Genomic DNA, 16933 nt, shown 5'->3' on the forward strand with positions numbered 1-16933 from the left:
CATTCCAGAGTGGTTCCTCCTAAGTTTTGTCTCAAAAAACGAGACAAGGACAAGTTCCTATAACATGCCTGATAGTTTCCTTGGTTACAGAATTTTATATATGACCAGAAAATTCTGATATGAGGAACTGTTTTCAAACTAATGGCTGAAGGCAAAAATGAAGGTACTAAAAACTAAAAGATTTGTTTGTTTTTTAGTGTAAAGAATACAAGACAACTTTCAAGTAGCATTCGTGCTTAAAAAGTCAAATTGAGCATCGTTTGTTATCCAAATTTAGCTTTCCACATTAAAAAAATCTGACTTAAAAGCATCCCTTCCAGTTTTAAGTGGCCCCAGCCTGAAACATCCAGATGAGACAGGACTGTCCACCTTTGAAATTCATCTACGCACAGTCATCCATGGTTCATATACAACTTGTGTGGAAGATGAATGCTGTGGATTCCTCTTCCATTTAGCTCTCTGCTGGCAGCAAATTTGTCAGAGGCAGTTGGTCTGCTCTAAGGTTTTACCTTCTCTTCAGAAAATAAATTAGGAGTATTAAAACTTCAGAAGATAAGATGCCTCTGAAGCACTGTTGAACTCTGCTGCTAGGCAGGAGGTAGGGGAGAGACATTATGTATTCAATGCTGACATTTCTGCTAAAGGCTGCAGTAGGTCTTGAACAAATCATTAAAGTAGTTTGTGTTAGGAAATAGACTTTTAGGAGGTTTTAAATATATTAATTCTATTTTCATATTAGTTTTATTGAATTAAGACTACATCATAGTCCTTTTTTATAAAAAAACAGTGAAGAAATGTACTCAATATATTTCCATTGATACTGAGAATAAACTATTAATTGATTTCAGTGGTGTGTCATGAGATGTTGTTGGGGTTTTTTTCAATGAAGAGGCAAAAAAAGAATAGTCATTATAATTACTTAGAATATTTTTTTCTCAAGAAACACCTTCCCTTTTATTTAAAATTTGGAATAGTATTATGCAAGCCATTTCTAATCCTGTTAGAATGTGAGATCTACATTTCCATAATTCACCATTAGCAGTCTAATTACATGTGAACACATTAACAGCACACAAAATATTAATTACAGCAATATAAATCACATTCTATCAGGCATCACGTCTTCATTGTCCCATTCTCATTCTCACCCATCATCACTTCCATGCAAGGAGGTGCTATGAAAGTATGAAACATACAGAAACAACACTAAAAGTGCATGGAGAAACATCAGAAAAGACCACAAATGCAGCCAGAACTATCTCACATTTCCCATACAATGAATATTAAAAAAGCCTAATTACCTAGGTGTTGAGGGCAAAGTGCAAACTATTCTTCAGCAAAATACACAGTTAAGAGAGTGTCTGTTCTCATTAAAAGATTAGCAACTAATGGCTTTTGCCCTTAGGAGACACTTTTAAATGCAAAATATATTATGAGCAACCTGTAATTTTCAAAAATCTAGCCATACTTTCTTCTTTATAAATCCTAATTGGGTCTTTGAAAAACCCACTCAATAAAGAATGTAGGTGAACCTGTTCTAGAATTAATTTAAAAATTAGGAATATACAAAAATTTGAGTACCAAAAAGTTAAATAGGTACTGTCAAGAATGTCAACATTTAGAAACTTTGACTGTTAAAAATAGAAAGTTGAAAATAAAAATGACAGTTACCTTCTGTTAAGCCAAAAGGAAAGAAACCCAACCACAACAAAACCCACTCCCCAACCAACCAACTAAATAAACAAGCAAGTGGATATAACTTGAATGTGAACTTTCTTAGTTTAGAGTGCTAAAAGCAGTGTTATAACAATGGTAATTCCAAACAACTGTGTTAGTGGCAAATGTATTTTAAAAATACTATCCCTAGGAGCATGGAAGTGGTAGAAAGTATAGACGTGTCTGGAAATGCTTCTTTGCTCAAGCAATAACTATAGCTGTCATTTTACTTAAAACTGGTTCTTACAAATACTTGGGAATATGACAAATGACTCAGTAATGCATGCCTTGATATGTAAAAGTGTTCATGTGGACAAGTGTGAAAAGGTCTGAAGATTCATGTATTTACCATGACAATCCCTTGGACAGAAGCATGTAAACCAGGAAACAGACATTTTGAATGATATTTGGAGTTTCTGTGCTGACTTAGTGAAAATGGCTTTTTTGTTATTATTTTATGGGTCAATAGATTTCTGCAAACATACATAGCATGGACCACAGTAATATGCCACTACATTACTTTTGCTCAGTGACAGAAAATATAAACAGAAAAAAGCATTTGGAAGATTCTAGTGAAAGCTTAGTGTTTAAAGAGAATAGAGGAATTATACATTTTGTTTTGTCAATAAGTAAATCATTAATAAGCTGGTTGTAAAAATACAGTTGTATCTTACAGGTAAGGAAATGTTCACATGTGATAAAAATATGCTCAGTTATTCACAAGATGTGGACTGCTTTTACTAACTAAAAAGATCAATGAGAGAGAAAAGATATAAAGTGTGTTTTGCAGTTGATAGTTGTGGTCCTGTAGACTGAGGTATTTGATACTGTGTCTAAACACTGGAAATGAGATTTCAAGGACAGTATTAAGAGGAACTTCCAGAACTGCCTTCAAGTCATGTGCTTATATGCAAAAAAGAGCCAATTAAGGAGAATTAACTGTTTTGTCCAATTCATACCGACAATCTATTCCTTCCCTCAATAAGTGGTTAGTTAATCCTGCCTTCATCAGAAAAATAGAAATCAATATTCTTCCAGACCTGGATAGTGGAACACACCACATGACCAAGGGCATAATCATGTTGTGCATAATTTATACTTCAGCCTCCAAGTTGTGCCAGAGGAGGTTTTGATTGGATAGAAGGAAAAATTTCTTCATCAAAAGGGTTGTCAAGCATTGGAACAGGCTGTCCAGGTCAGTGATGGAATCACCATCCCTTGAGGTATTTAAAATATGTTTTGATGTGTCACTTAAGGACATGGTTTAGCATTGGACTTAGCTGTGTTAATGGTTGGACTAAATGATCTTAAAGGTCTTTTCCCAACAGAATGGTTCTAGGATTCTACAATTAATATCTCCAGTTTAAGTTTTCATATCACATGTGCAAGAGATCATTTAAGTCATGTCTTGCAGCTGGACACACAAGTACATTTTCACAGTTCTGAGATTTACCTGCAAATTTCTGCTGTCCACTCTTAGTTACAGGGTTGGATCCAGAAAAGCCTATGTCTGTGCATCATTTGTAATACTTATACGATAATGTTAACATACCTGATACATCAATTATCTTATGTTCAGGATTTCAGCAAGGTAATCTCTATGTTCATGCTGCTTCCTGGGAAACTAACAGACTTGTTCTTGTCAAGGGGATAAGAGCTTGCAAATAATTACTTGCACATCTTATGGAGTCCAGAATTTCCTTACTCTTATCTGTCTGTTCAAGGCCTAATTACGGATTGGTCCTGAATGGGATTTCTAGGTCTTTAGTACATCATAAATAATAAATAGGTAACAGTAATAAATTGACTTTACCATACTGTGAGAGTTCATTCTATAGCCAAGATATTGTTTTGTGTGAAACTAACAGCACTGAACTTAAGATGAGTTGCCACGTAAATAAATACAGCTACCTTCAATACAGTTTCTGAACTGCTTCTCCATGAAATCACCCCGTCAACTGGAATTCTGCCTGACAATCAGATACTATAGCATAAGTTACTACAAAAAAATTTCAGTGTTAGCATATCACTCCCACAAGAATCTCATTTATATTATGAGTGACACAAAATTTAAGAGCTGTCTCTCTTGGTGCTGACCCTCAGGTATTTTTCAGCAATGTTTGCTACTTGTGTAAAAATGTAACTCTTTATTTGAGAAGCAATATAGCCAGGTACAAGAGACTTTTGCAGTTTTCCATTGCCAGTGTTTTTATTTCCTCACCCTGTGGACTGTTTATTCTAGGGAGAGAAATCACTTCCCCTAAACAAGGAATTTAGAAAATCCAGTAAAATTTTCAGATATTTGCGTATTACAACAAGTCCAGGTCTGAATGGATAAACTGTGCAAGCTCTGCAAAAGTAAGTTTCAATGTATTTTCAACTGTATATCATAGATAAATTAACAAAGGACCAACAGATCTGTGATCTTTAACAAAGAATACTTTTTTTTTGTGGTTTTCTACTCTTTTTCTGTACAAGCAGAGAAAGAGTTTACTCCCCTTTCTGTTTTGAAATGTGTCTCTTAATGATAAATGAATATGGCAATGGCACATAGGGATTTCTGATTATACAATTTGTCTTCAGTGCCACTAGATATAATTTCCTGTTTCAATCTTCTCCACCTTTTTTCTGTTATATCAAAATTGCTAGGATTTTACAGAAGTGTTTTTCTCTGCAAAAGCTTGAAGATATAAATAAAATGAAATGCAGTGAGTACTTAAGATCTGAAAAAACATTGCTAATTTGTTTTCCATCATATTCAATATTCAGTTCTCCACAGACCAAGCTCAGGCAGGAAGAATGAAAACTACACACAGCACAGAAAACCTGCAATGATGGACACATACACTACACAGAATTACAAAAAAAAAAAAGAGCCACACAGATGAGAAACATTTAAAGTACTGAAACACCTACACACCATTCATGTCTCATAATAAATTTTAACTATGTAACTGCCACTTAGAAAAATGTGTCTCAAGCTAAAAGTCCAAGAACTTTAAAGCACAACAACTTGGTACAAGTAAATGCATTAAAAGTAAACGCATGCAACACTGACAAGTGTTTTTCAGCTGCCTGGCAAGTATATGTAATATGGGATGTCACAAGTAATTTGATTTAATTTTATTATTTAGTTTGAAGTGCCTCATTTGCTTAAGAATTATATATTTTGCATACACACTCGACATTTTATTTCATTTTGTTTGATATTTAATTCTATTTTTGTGAAGTTTATGTTGAAAAGACATGACAAGTTGTAGAGGATCTTATCACCGTCTGGAAATTATCTTCTGGTATAGCAATGTCACTTCTTTTGCTGCTCTTAGTTTAATTCTTCAAGTGTTTGTTTTTTAGCTTTGGCTGCACATCTGTACCCTTCTTAAAGTAAGCCTTTCCTCTCTGATTTCTTGTTACAGGGAAATTTAACTCTTGTAGCCAGAAGGACCAATCCATAAAACTCAGCGACACACAGCTTAAAATTTAATGAACAGGACACAGAACACACTCATACCAAGCAAGCCCCCTGCCCAAATGCTGACTAGTAGCACCCAGGGTATCTCTAGGAAAGGGGACATTTGCCCCCACCCTTCAAGAAGATGGTGACCTGGCTCCCTCATCTAACAACACCACTATGCTACCACATATCTCGGGATGTTCCTCTCCACCTCTGAGGGGCTATATTCCAGCTGTGCATTATTTTCTGTACAGATTGTCATCATAAACCACTAATGACCCTGTTTATAATGAAGCTGAAGAAAATCCCTTTGACTTTCACCACATATGAGGCCAGTTGATGGCTTGCATCAACCTCTGTTTCTCCAGTTTATCTGTGTTACACGATAGGTGAAGTAAGCGCAGTGAGAGTCACACAACGAAGTTTCTCTATCCCTTCGTTTTCCAGATCTGAGCAGGACAATCAGTCAGAACTGGGCAAATCCAGTGGAGGTCACAGCCATCTGAGTGGTGCTTTCAAAGAGGCTTCGTCTCTGGCTTTTCTGCATGTATGTACTGAGAAACATCAAGCCTACCAGAGAAATATCAACCAGCTTGTAGCCAGTATTTTACGTTTTGAGGATGAAAGAGGAGATGAAAAGTGCATTCTAATATAGATCTAATTAAAAGGCAGGTTTACTTACACATCCCCCCCACCACCAGAAGCTCCAAAAAGATTGCACTGTTAGCTTTACTGAGCAGAGAGCATGTTCTGATGAACACTATAATAATTGCCTATCAGCCTGCTGCAAAGTATCAGTCATTCTCAGTTTGAGATAGTCAGTAATTATGTTAGAAGTTGATACTGTCACAGATTGCTGCCAACTAACAATGTATAAATTAAAATATAGTTATTATTCAGCATATTGCACAGTATAAATTTTCCAGTATAATTCATTCCCCAGAAGTGGCAGCTGTTGCAACTTTCTGAGTACACAAAATAATCCAGTTATTTGGAGGTACATAGGTCTACACCCTCCTGGAGACTTTCTCTGAACAACAGTTGAAACACCTGACAGTTCATTGCAAGATCAAGTGAATTCTTAAACACTTTCCCTTTTGTATTCATAGAATCATAGAATTATTTAGGTTGGAAAGGACCTCTAAGGTCACTGAGTCGAACTATTCACTTAACAGGTACCAAATTCACCACTAAAACATGTCCCTAGGTGTGATATCTACATGTCTTTTATACACCTCCAGGGATGGTGGCAACCACTACTATGACCCTGGGCAGCTCATTCCAATATTTCCCTCAGTGAAGAATTTTTTCCCTTATACCCAATCTCATAAGTCTCAGAGTTTCTACTCTGAAAACTGATAGGTATATGGAAAACTTTTCTGTGTATAAGAAAAGCAAATCTTAACACTATTTTCAAAATCATTCATGCAGAGCTCATCTTTTTAGAAATGGAGACAGAAATCTTTGGGATCATTGTAGCATTCCCTTTATTGCTATTCAAATGAAAAGACACTCAAAAAAAAAAGGAAAAAGTTCCAAACTCACAAGCCAACTACACTAACAAAGTATAATTCATGCACAAAAAACTCAAGAGCATTGGCAACTAAATGCATATAAAGATATTTTATGCTTGATATCCAGAGAACAGATAAACAGAAACCTCTTGGAGGTTGTTCACTCTTTTGCCTCTTACTGGATTCATAGATTTGAGTCAATTACACTTTCCATGTCTCTGTTTGCACTATTTTAGAAGTGGGAGAATAACCCCCACTGGCCTCAAAGCATGGTGTGAGAACTGAAAGAGAAGTTCTCAGTTGGACTGTCTCAGATGAAAAGTAGAGCTTGAATTAAAGCATGATTCTCCAAGCTCATTTACCTTGGTGTTACAGTCATGTAACACTTTCAGCTTCCTGGAAGGAAAACCAAATGATGGCGTTGGGTGGGGTTTCTGGGGTTTTGTATTTTTTTTTTAATGATCTCTATCACTTCATCAGACATAATGGCTCTTCCTGCTCCTAGTGGACTCTAGATTTCTTAGATTACTACTAAGCAGTAACTTTCCTCACTGTGAACAAAGCAAACATTCTTCTAAGTGGATTTTTAATCTGTAGGATCTTTATATATGTGTATGTGCTTCTCCTCCAGAACACAATGGACTGAGTGATTTTGGCTCTATGTGTGTGTGTTTTTGTATGTGTGTGCTATATTTGTGGCCTATCTGGATGTTTTCTCACAGTCTCATCATCACCACAGAAAGCAAAGTAATTTTAAAAGTCAAGATACAGAATTAGAAACTGAGTGCACAATCTTAGATTACCTCAGAGAGTCCATTTGTTATCTACTATTTGCTCATATGGGTTCATTCAGCAAATTTATAGCCTTTTCAAGGGAAACAAGTACATGGTGTAACCTTGAACATACACTAAAAAAAGGCCCATTCCTTAGTGGGGCTTCACTTGGCAAAACGAATAAATGGAGATATATGTGTATAATATGATGGTTTAATTTTGCTGTTGCTTTTCATCCAGATAGATAGTTTCTTGGGATTGACTGTGGCAATCCCAGTGTGATTCTAATACCATTCCTCTGGACTCTGTGCTCTAAAAAGTGCCCTGGAATTAGGGTGGTATAGCTGGCTTTGTAATAAACACTCATATAACGTAAAAGGAAACTGCCTACTTAACACTGAATTTTAGTATATTCCAAACCAGTTAAACTGTGCTAGTGAGGCTTTGGTTAGAATTGGCCCCACTTGCACTGTCTGAAAGAGTTGGATTCTGCTGAGCAAAGGCAGTTACAGATGCATTCGTTCACCACTGAAGCAGAGCTGCGTATTTATGTCATTAGAACTGAAATTCGCTCCATGCTTTGTACAGTGATTTGACAAACTTTTACCTGATATGAACATAAACACATTGCATTTGAGATTCTGGCACATTAATTTTAGTGTTCTGAAAGAAATTTTCATAGTTAATATTAAATTGATCAAAACCCTATCAGTGATCCATTTCTCTTTCAGTATATACATATGCATCTATGTAAGAACTTGCCTTGTACTGAAACAAATGAGACAAAGCTGTATTTCTATATATGTATGCATGAAAATATACATGTGTTATATGAATGTCACAAGAGTGATGGATCCATGCTGCTTGTCCATTCAACTAGCAGCTAACTTAAATGACCTAATCTGATTTTCTCATTAGCTATCTCCACATGCAATTATACTACAGATGAATTATGAAAAACATTGCAGATTAAGCATAGAGTATGAAATGTTGTTTGCTTTTTAGTTAGTACGAATATTCCAATCATTTTGTGCAATAAATCAGCAAATGATAAAATAAAAATTTATAAATCTACATAATCCACGTTATTGCTCTTTCTACATGGACATATACGGACACACACAAATACATACTGAATAGGTTTTTATGACACACAGGAAGTTTATACCAAGTTTCCCTGAGTCTCATAAACACTCTTTAGAAGACACTAAAAAAAAAGCACTAAACAAAATGAAAGTTAATTGATTCTGTGCTTTGAATTCCTATCACAGAATTGCCAGTTGTACTTTAACCTTGGAATAGGTATTGATTGACATTTACCACATGGGACTTCATTACTTTACACTAGTATATCTGAATGTAAAGTGGGGCTTTCCAAATACAGGCAGACACTATCCTCTATGCAGCAATACACTCACACATTTATCTATGACGTACTGGGCCACTCATACTGACCTGATCCCCACATTGCCCAGAGTGGGTAGCCCTAGAACATGTACTGGTTTTTTTAGGGATATTCTTCTTGATTTCTTTTTCATGCTAGGATGTAGGCAAATGAGGAGAAGCAGATGAGATCACTTTTAAGAGTCATCCCAGCATGTAATTCAGATGATACACCCACTGTGAATGTAAAATTGCTTTTAGGTTTTCTGGCCTAGGCTTGGTGCTGAAAACCATCTTCTTCTCTGTACTCTGCTTCACTAAGGTCAGGTGAGACACTCAATCTATACAATATATTCTTCAGTCAATGAACAAGCTTAAGAAACTTCAGTGTTTGAATCAATCTTCTTTCCATTAAAAAGGACATTGGTTTCATTATGAAGGTATTTATTGACCTCTGAATAGGTCTTCCCCACCAAATGAAGGAGGTGATTGTGGGAGAGCTTTTTGCTCTGAAGTATTATAACACAGCATAGGGGAGACAAGATTTTTTTTTTTTAGTATCTATTTTTAAAAATTTGAAGCACCTTTTCCCTGAAAAAGGTCACTGTCTTCTGCTGAGAGATGGGAATGCACTTGATACTGAAGTAAACAGGAGGGAAGTTAAAAACTTGCCTCAGGATTTCTTACCATAGGCATGTTATTTCCAGAAAATATATTTTAGTGTATTCAAAAGACTCATTTCTTACCAGAACTTGTATGTGGCTCCTTTCACATTAAAAAAAAAAAAAAAAAATTGCAAACCCATATATTACTACTTACGTAAATAGAATAATTCAGGACAAAATACTTATAGGACCATGATTATATAAATATTACATTTTTCAATGAAGCAACAATGGCAAAATTCTACAGTATTATAATATACGCTTTGTTTCTACATAAGTTTACTGAAACAACCCAGAAAAATATCTGAATGATCTACAGATCCTTCTTGTAGCAAGCCAGAATGTAGAAGGCTGCCACATAAAAACTGCTTCCTGTTAATCCTTCACATATAGATTCAGTTTGAAACTCCACTTCGTCCTCCTCCCTTTATGGCCACTGTAATGATGCCACAAAGGAATAGTCTAGTTCTTAGACAAGTGGCTTACAGAAGATGTAAAGATTTAAACAAACACCCATGTAAAGAATTAGAAGCTAGACAGCATAGCATAAATGCAATGCATATACATTGTGAGATCTTGCTAATAACAGTTTTCTATACACTGCACTAGCCTCTCTTCTTAATTACCTGGAGCTGCAGCCCCATATGGAGACCTTTATAATCTGGTCCTAAAAGGCGTAAATTTTTCACTGGAGTCAAACATAAAGAAAAGTTTGTTTAGTTTTTTTTTTTTTTTTTAATGAATAAATAAGAAAAAGTTATTTTTCATTTCAGTTGTAGTTATTTCATGCATTAATTAAGAAACAAAATGGTTTTCCTCTTCCTTCCTTTCTTGGAAGACTTGATTGTGCTTCAGTAAATATAAAGGATATTTTTCCACCAAAACAGCTTTTGCATGTGACAACAAGTTGGTTAGAGCATGGTGTTAGTAATGCCAAGGTCTGCAAGTCCCAATAATAATTTCTCAGTAGCTGAATGTCATGTTTTGCCTAATGATACACTGTATTATCTATTTAAGACATGGTCTACGAGTGCTGCAAAACTCTTTTAAGAGGGACTGGCCAGGACATAAGTAAGGAGATGTCCAACCAGTACAAATATACTTTGTGTACCTAATTAGATTCCTCGACTTCATAGTCAAGGTACAGGAGGTACTCCATATGTACCCAAGAACACCCAAAAATCTATTGCTCTAGTGTCTAACCATATCAATTTATTGCACCTTTCTATGGGAATTTCTGAATCAAACATGGAATCATAAAATAGTTTTGATTGAAACAGACCTTAAAGATCATCTATTTCCAAACCACATACCATTAGATCAGATGGTTCGGAGAGTCATCTAACCTAGTCTTGAAAACTTCCAGGGTTGCAGCATCCTCTGGGCAACCTTTTCCAGTGCCTCATCACCCTCACAGTAAAGAATTTTTTCCTAGTATCATCTTCCACTCCTCATTTGCTTGCTCCTGTGACTCTGATATCCAAATCATGGTTACCCTAGCTGTCCAATTTGAGCACTTAGAAGCTTAGTGTTAGGTTCTGGGTATACTTGTGTATATTATCAGGCTAGAGCTATTATTGATTCAATGTATGCAACATAGTAGCAACTTTTTTTATCTATTAACAAGATTCTTTTGTGCCAGATCTGTATTGTCAAATGGCTATGGGCCAAATGATGTATTCCTCTGACTGGGTCAGTGGCATGAGACTGGCATGAGATTTTCGATGAAATCTACTGGGAATTATTCTTGCATTTAGCTGTTATATATAACACAGTTATACAGCACCAGTACAGTGTAAAAAGTATATGTTACTCTTCACCTTGTTAAAAAATACCATGAAGTGTCTCCCTCTGTCACACATACACTTGTGCTGCACACACACATGTATGTGTACCTTGCTTTCACTGGCCTTCTCGCCAGAAAAAAAAGATATATTTAAAAGGTAAATGTGTTAATCTGAATCAAGATTGCATATGTCAGGATTATTAAAGGCCTCAGAGCTGATTGATTTTTTTGAGCTTTGAATTACATTCACAATATTTTACCTATTTATTTATTTATTTATTTTAACAAAGTGGTAGAAATTAATTTCAATACACACATTTCTAATTCCTGTCTACATAGTTACTTAGCAGTAAAATGCTACCTAAATATATAATGTTGTAAGAATAAAATTTACTTTTTCTATACTTGTCTCTCCTTGTAATTATTTATTGGAATACTTAATGGCCAATTAGAAATCTATTTCTCTGACAGTTCAAATCTATAATTCAACAGATGTAATATGATAATTGCCTGTTCATAATCTCAAACATTGCACATCATTGAGGAAATGATTTAGAATTGTTTTCCAATTATAAATAAACTTAATTGCTTGGAAAATACACTGTCTCTTACAATCTCATAGAAGCTGGCATTGGAAGCTAAGATGACACTGCTTAAAGTTTTGGAGCTCATAATTTAGCAGTTTAAATGCACAGTTAAAACTTTACAGACATACATCAAGGCCAATGGTGCTATTGATGCCCTGCAGTTGCAGCATTTGAAGCTTAAATCAGGGATATGGTGATGATCAGATAGAGACAGTGATTTGCCTTGGGCCACAGTTTTCAAATCGCTGACAAACATGGACTTTCTTAACCTGCAAACTTCAGCAGACTAAAGGGACAGTAAGAAGAAGTGGATTCATTTTTCTTTTTCATGGTTGTGCTCTAGAGACTTATTAGCCATCAGAAAAGTATTTGAATGTTCTCACCCTCTGGAGACTCGTCTTATATCACAAAATCACAGAATCAGAGAATCAATTAGGCTGGAAAAAATCTCTGAGTTCATTGAGTCCAACCTATGACTGAACACCTCCCTGTTAACTAGATCTGGGCACAGAGTGCCATGTCCAGTCTTTCCTTAAACATCCTCAGGAACAGTGGCTCCACCACCTCCCTGGGCAGCCCATTACGGTATCTATATAATCCATTCTGTAAAGAAATTCTTCCCAATTTCCAGCCTAAACCTTCCCTGGTGCAGCTTAAGACTGTGTCCTCTTGTCCTGTCACTGGTTGCTTGGGAGAAGACTCCAACCTCCCTCCAGCTACAGCCTCCTTTCAGGGAGTTGTAGAGAGTGATAAGGTTACCCTTGAGCCTCCTTTTCTCCATGCTAAATGATCCCAGCTCCCTCAGCTGCTCCTCATAGGACTTGTCCTCCAGACCCTTCACCAGCTTCATTGCTGTTCTCTGGACCTGCTCCAGCTCCTCAAGGTCCTTCCTGAATTGAGGGGCACAGTACTCGAAACAGCATTGGTCCTCCTGGCCACCTGGACACACTGCTGGCTCATGTTGAACTGGCTGTCAACCAGCACCCCCAGGGCCTTTCCCACTGGGCCACTTTCCAGCCACTCTTTCCCCAGTCTGTAGCTCTGCATGAGGTTATTGTAGCCAAAGACCTGGCACCTGGTCTTGTAGAACCTCATGCTGTTGGTCTCAGTCCACCAATCTAGCCAGCCCAGGTCCCTCTGCAGAACCTTCCCGCCCTCCAACAGATTGACACTCCGACTCAACTTGTTGTTGTCTGGGAATTTGCTAAGGGTAGTCTACACTCAGTGCCCTCATCCAGATCATCAATAAAGATATTAAACAAGACTGGGCTAATCCATAAAGGACACCACTAGGGACCAGACTGGATGCAGCACCATTCACCACCACTCTCTGGGCCTGACCATCCAGCCAGTTCTTAACCCAGCAAAGAGTGCACCTGTCCAAACCATGGTGTAAAGAACTGTTAATGACCAACTGGTTTCACCATTGCCCGGTGCCTCGGAAAGATCTGCAGTTAAAGACGTGGTGTGAAAATGGGCCATGATCATCCATGGATAATGGGCCATGCTAGTCCATGGTGATGGTGGTGAATACGCTCCTGCCATTACAAGTGACCTGCATGCACAATGAACTGGATATATTGCATGAACGTCATGTGGATACCAATGTCCATGTGGTGAATGTGCCTTTGCCATAGTCTCAAGATGGAGCAAAACTTCCCAATCACCACTGTAAAGGGCGGCTTAGCTGGTATGTAAGTGAATGTGCAGCAATCCTGACAGAGGTTTCCCCAATACTAAATGAAAGAAAAAAGGATCAATGGGATGCTGCTGAATCCGTGGTGGTGACTATCGCTTGCCTTCTGTAATTTTTCACTTCTTACTACTTTCCTGTCTTTCCTCCTTGGTCCCTTCCTTGATAGTAAATAAAAGTGAATTATCCTTTTTGTAACCAATATTTGACCTCATTGGTGTCTTAATCTCACTCCAGGTATTTTCAAACTTTTTACCTCTTTACACGTGCGGATTGGGACACACAGGCTGCCAGCTTTTCCAGGAATATATCATGGGAGATGGCGTTGAAGGCTTTGCTGAAGTCCAGGTAGACTGTGTCCACCTTTCCTGAGAGCTTTTCCCTCATCCACTAGATGGATCACCTGGTCATAAAAGGTGATCAGTTTATTCAGGTAGGACCTGCTTTTCCTAAACCCATGCTGGCTGGGTCTGATCCCTTGGTTGTCCTGTAGGTGAAGTGTGATCACACTCAGGATAATCTGCTCCATAACCTTACTGGGCAGCAAGTCAGGCTGATAGGCCTGTCATTCCCTGAATCCTCCTTCCGATCCTTCTTGTAGATTGGTGTCACACTGGCCAATCTCCAGTCATCTGGGGCCTCCCCAGTTAGCCAGGAGACAAATGATAAATAGTAGAAAGCAGCTTAGAGAGTTCTGCTAGCTCACTCATCACCCCAAGATGAATCCCATTCAGTTCCATAGATTTGTGAGAATCTGAGTGTCTCTGTAGGTCACTAACTACTTCCTCCCGGGTTACACGTGGTTCATTCTACTCCCCATCCGTCTACCAGCTGAGCAGACCAACTGAAGATAACTAGTCTTACTATTGAGATATCAATCTCTCTCAACAAATGTGTATGAAGAAGCTGCGGAAAATGAGATCTTTATCAAGTTTTTCCTTGCTAATCTAAAAAAGTGTGCTACAGGAGGTACTTGGACACAAAACTGTTACCTGTAAAAAAAAAAAGATGATGGATAGGATTAAAAGTATTACCTTTTCACTTCACATTTTAAATGATAATTTGAAACTCATGTTGTGACCTCTTGATTTCCCAGGCAGGTAGTCAATGTGCTAGGTCCTAATATTTCTATGATGAATATGTAATAAGGTTGCAACGGCAGAAAACTGCAAACATTGTACTTTGTGTTGGTTTTGCACAGGCTCGTTCTTGGTAGTGGGGGGGCCACAGAGGTGGCTTCTGTGAGAAGCTGCTGGAAGCTTTCACCATGTCTGGCAGAGCCAATCCCTGATGGCTCTAAAGATGGACATGCTGCTGGCCAAGGCTGGGCCAATTAGAGATGATGGTAACACCTCTGTGATAACATATTTAAGAAGAAAGTCAAAACAAATTGGGGCACAGTTTTTTCTACCCAGAGAAGAGGAGGAGGTGAGAACATGTGAGGGAAACAACATGGGGACACCAAGGTCAGTGGAGAAGGAGGGGGAGGAGCTGCTCCAGGCGCCAGAGCCGAGATTCCTCTGCAGGCCGTGGTGCAGACCATGGTGAAGCCGCTGTCCCCCTGCAGCCCATGGATCCATGGGGTATGCAGATCCACCTGCAGCCCGTGGGGGAGGTGCCCGTGCCAGAGCAGGTGGATGCCTGGAGGAGGCTATGGTACATTGGGAGACCCATGGAGAGAAGGGGCTCTTGCTTCCAGGCTGGAACAGCCCATCCTTGGAGGACTGCACCCCGTGGAAGAGTGACCCATGGCACAGCACTTTTGGGAGGACTGTGTGCCCATGGGAGGGACTCACGTTGCAGCAGGTTTGGGAGGACTGCTGCTCATGAGATTGGAACCACCCTGGAGAAGTTCACAGACAACTGTTTCCCGTGAGATAGACCCCATAGCATAGCAGTAAAAAAACTCCTCTCCTTCTCGGGTGACGAACTGACCAAAAACCCCCATGCCCTGTCCCCTGCGTTGTTGGTGGGAAGGAGGGAGGGGTTCGTGGGAAAAGGTGTTTTTAAGGGCTTATTTTACTTCTCATTATCCTCCTCTGACTTTGTTAGTAATAAGTTCACTTTGTACCTCTAAGTTGAGCCTGTTTTACCCTTGGAGTATTTTCTCCCAGTCTTTATCTCAACTCATGAAGCCTTCATTAAATTTTTCTCTCCTCTGCCCAGCTGTGGCAGGGGAGGGTGAGTGAGCAACTTTTGTGGATGCCTGGCTTTTGGCCAGTGTTAAACCACGACACCAGCCAATGCTGAAATGTGTCACAGACATCCTCCTCTTTTGTCTCCTTTTGAAGAATAAAAAGCTCTGACTGATGAAGATGTCATCAAAATGTGATTCTTAGCTCCTCTTTCAAGTGCTGGAATCTGGAACTGTCAAAAAACCACATGGAAAATGAGCTAAAACCCGTTAAACCAGACTATTTGCAAGCATGATCACAAACCAATCCCAAACAAAACAATCTCCCAGTCTGGAGAACTTTTGGTTCCTTGGAGGTGTAGGCTGAAACAAGAAATACTGATGCACAGACACAATAGCCATCTTGCAAATGATTGTTTATCCTGCTCTTAAAACCTTTCAGTGGCAGAAGCTGCATGGTGAGTCATTCCTTAATTAAATCTTACCTCATACCCTGTAGATGAGATCATAAACTATCCAAAATAGGTCATGTCTAAGCATATGGGAGAAACTCCACAAAAATGACAGATTTGTATACTTTAAAAATTTGTAAATGAGTGCTCTTTCTTAAAAAGGAATTTTCTTTTGTGCAAATTCCCTACATTGCATATTTCTGTGACCTCACCTTCAACTCCACATTGTATCTGTAAATAAAAGCATATAGAATCATAAAATCACTTAGGTTGGAAAATGCCTCTAAGATTGTTGGGTCCAACCATTAACATAGTTAAGTCCACCACTAAACCATGTCCCTAAGTGATGCAATTTTTAAATACCTCAAAGGATGGTGACTCCACCACTTCCCTGGGCATCCTGTCCCAAGGCTGAACAAATCTTTTTCCCCTAACTTTCAAACTAATCCTTCCCTGGTGTAACTTTCAGGCCATTTCCACTTGTTCTATCACTTGTTATTTGGGAGGAGAGACGTCACTACAATCTCCTTTTAGGCAGTTGTAGGGAGTGATAAGATCTCCCCTGAGCTTCCATTTCTTCAGGCTAAACAACTCCAGCTCCCTCAGCTGCTCCCCATAAGACTTGTATTTAAGGCAGTCTACTTTTGCTCCATCTGAAGAGAGAGAAACCAGTTATTAACTAGTGAGAAGCAACAGCCTTTTTCCCTCAAATAACCCTAAGGGATCAAAATAGAAATACGTACAGTTATCTTGCAAAATGTACCAACATCTCACA

The 16933-nt window shown here is 38.4% G+C and overlaps 1 long non-coding RNA gene across 1 annotated transcript; it reads right to left on the bottom strand.

The window, feature by feature from the left end:
• Positions 1 to 1350: 1350 nt before the first annotated feature.
• On the bottom strand, positions 1351 to 16671 carry LOC116442289. The gene is made up of 3 exons (XR_004239492.1): positions 16594 to 16671; positions 3422 to 3427; positions 1351 to 1361 (listed from the first exon to the last, which is right to left on the bottom strand). It is a non-coding gene; the product is annotated as an uncharacterized LOC116442289 (long non-coding RNA).
• Between the last annotated feature and the right edge of the window lie 262 nt (positions 16672 to 16933).

Source organism: Corvus moneduloides, chromosome 3 (assembly GCF_009650955.1).
Source record: "Corvus moneduloides isolate bCorMon1 chromosome 3, bCorMon1.pri, whole genome shotgun sequence".
In the NCBI taxonomy this organism is placed as follows: domain Eukaryota; kingdom Metazoa; phylum Chordata; class Aves; order Passeriformes; family Corvidae; genus Corvus; species Corvus moneduloides.